Below are 2,436 nucleotides of genomic sequence, written 5' to 3'. Positions count from 1 at the left end.
ATCAGTCAGAAGGTGGCCTTGAGCTTGGGTGTTCTGCTGATTAGATAGTCCTGACCAGTAGGGTTTTGGGGAGGCATGTGCTGTTGAGTGTCCTTCCCAGAGCTGTTCCACTTTATGAAGCTGGTGAAGATGGTACCCTGCTAGGAACATATGGAGAAATGCTGTAAGGGGTGCTCTCAACCCCAGGCTGGCCCAGGCTGTGGGTCTGAGAGTTGTGGGTTCAAAGACCATGAAGAAGGGCAGGCTTAAATCCAGGACTGCAAAATCCTGGGCCCCATTCTGCTAACAGGTAAGAGGCAAAATAACGTCACCAGTAAGTTTTGTGAACTTGTCTCTCCCTGTTCAAGGGGGAGTGGGTGTTTGCTCATTTTTGGTGTCCAAAACATTCTTATTCTCTGTTAAGTGGAATATTTTAACAGTGGAATATAATGATATGCGCTGAAAAAAAATAATAATAATTAAAATTTTTTATTCTTCTTGAGATGAAGAGATGAAAGAAATTCCAAAGTGTCTGAAATGAGGCTTTTTTTTTTTTTTTTTTTATTTGTTGTCAGACCTGAGAAATCAATTAGTCATACTGTCTTCTTGTGAGGGCTGCCCCAACTCTGAGCAGCACAGGGACATAGATGAGCAGTCCCAGTGAAGGAAAGTCATGGGCATCCTAGTACACACAACTGCTGTGAAAATCCCACTATGTCTGAGGTCAGTGGCATTGCTGCACTTCCTTTGTGAAGCATTTTTTTCATGTTTGTAGTGCACTCTTGTTGCTTGGACCCATGCTGAGTCTGAGTTTTACTGAGAGAAAATAGTTCAGAGGATCTAAATATTACATAAAATAACATGCCGGAGCACAAAGAGTTTATAAAAGTCTTGGTGTCAGTGCACAGACAGGGCTGCTCAGCAGGGGAAAGGAGCAGAGGTGGCAGTGAGGCAGGCAGCGGTAGCCTCCTCCCCTTCAAGCTATGATGCTCCAGCAAGGCCAGCAGAGCAGCAACAGGGACTGAAGATTGTCCAAGAGCCTGGTGGCCTCCAGACATGTCCTCATGTCCACCAACCAAAGCAGGTATGAGGTCAAGCCAATCTGCTCAGGGCAGCTCAGGGCCACTTGTGCACTCAGGGATCTGAGGCTCGTAGCAGATCTGCACCATGGCAGACCAAGGATGAAAATAATTATAAATGAAATTAGTGAGAGAAAATATTTAAACATAAATGAGAAAACACTTAAACATAAATTCTCATATATGAGAATTGCAATTTTTTAATGAATGCTTCTGTGGGTGTTCCCCTCCTTCCCCTAAAATTAAGATGTTCTGCCAGCTAGAAAGAGAAGGCATCAATATATTTTCTAGATATTATAAAAATGAATGAGAAATAGAGAAGTTCATAGACACATATATAAATTAGCAGAGGAAACAGACAGATAAATGACAAGCTAAGTTAAGGATGTTTGTGAAAGATCTAGATGTACAGCAGCAAATAAATAAAAATAGTAACTACTAATCATGATTCAGAAACGAAATGGTATTCGGAAAGTCTGGGTGATATATTAGTGTCAGAGAGTGAAAGACTATGGCTTAAACAGGAGAAGCCAGGTGTTATTAGAAATGAAGTGTTTGGTTCTCATTTTGTACTCCACAATCCCCAGGTGGACACACATTCTCCCCTCTTTGTGTGTGAGGGAGGCAAAATGCTTTGGGCTGGAATCCAAACCCACTCATGATCTGACTGAGCGACTGAACACTGAGCAGAGAGAGGTGAATGAACCCCTGCCCTTCCCCATGCTCCTGCAGCAGAACCACAAATTTCGGGGGATTACCCAGTGCTCACTTTGTAGTGCATTGAGCTGGAATCCCTGCAGCTGTAAAAATCTTATTCTTAAACTGGGGAAAAATACCTCAAACCCACAATCAAAAGATGTAATATGTCTGCCAGCTTTCTACATAATAATATAGTAGTTAGAGCACTCACTTGGGAGAAAGGGATTTTTTTTCAGAGCTTTCAGTAGCATGACAGAATTCACATCTTCCATCATTCTGGAGAGTGTAACCTGAGCTGCTGATTATGATGAATTGCCTCCAGTAATATTTGTGAATTCACAGTCAGTGAATAAACACTATTTAAACACACCCTGTGTGAAAATGAAGGATGTAGTCCTGAGAGCAGTCCTGAGAGCAGACTGAGAGCTCAGTCTGAACACAGGTGAGCTACCTCCCAGCTGGCTTACCAGCTTCATATCTCATTTTCTTCCTCTTCCTCTCTTCAACTTCCCATTAAGGTTTCACAGAATCACAGAATATGCTGAGTTGGAAGGGACCCACAAGGATTATAACCCACTCTTAGCCCTGCACAGGACCATCCCCAAGAGTCACACCATGCGCCTGAGAGTATTGTCCAAACACTTATTGAACTCTGTCAGGCTTGGTGCTGTGACCAGTT

This window comes from Lepidothrix coronata, unplaced genomic scaffold (genome assembly GCF_001604755.1).
Source record: "Lepidothrix coronata isolate B3197 unplaced genomic scaffold, Lepidothrix_coronata-1.0 Scaffold143, whole genome shotgun sequence".
NCBI classification, from domain to species: domain Eukaryota; kingdom Metazoa; phylum Chordata; class Aves; order Passeriformes; family Pipridae; genus Lepidothrix; species Lepidothrix coronata.
This window is presented reverse-complemented; position numbering follows the sequence as displayed.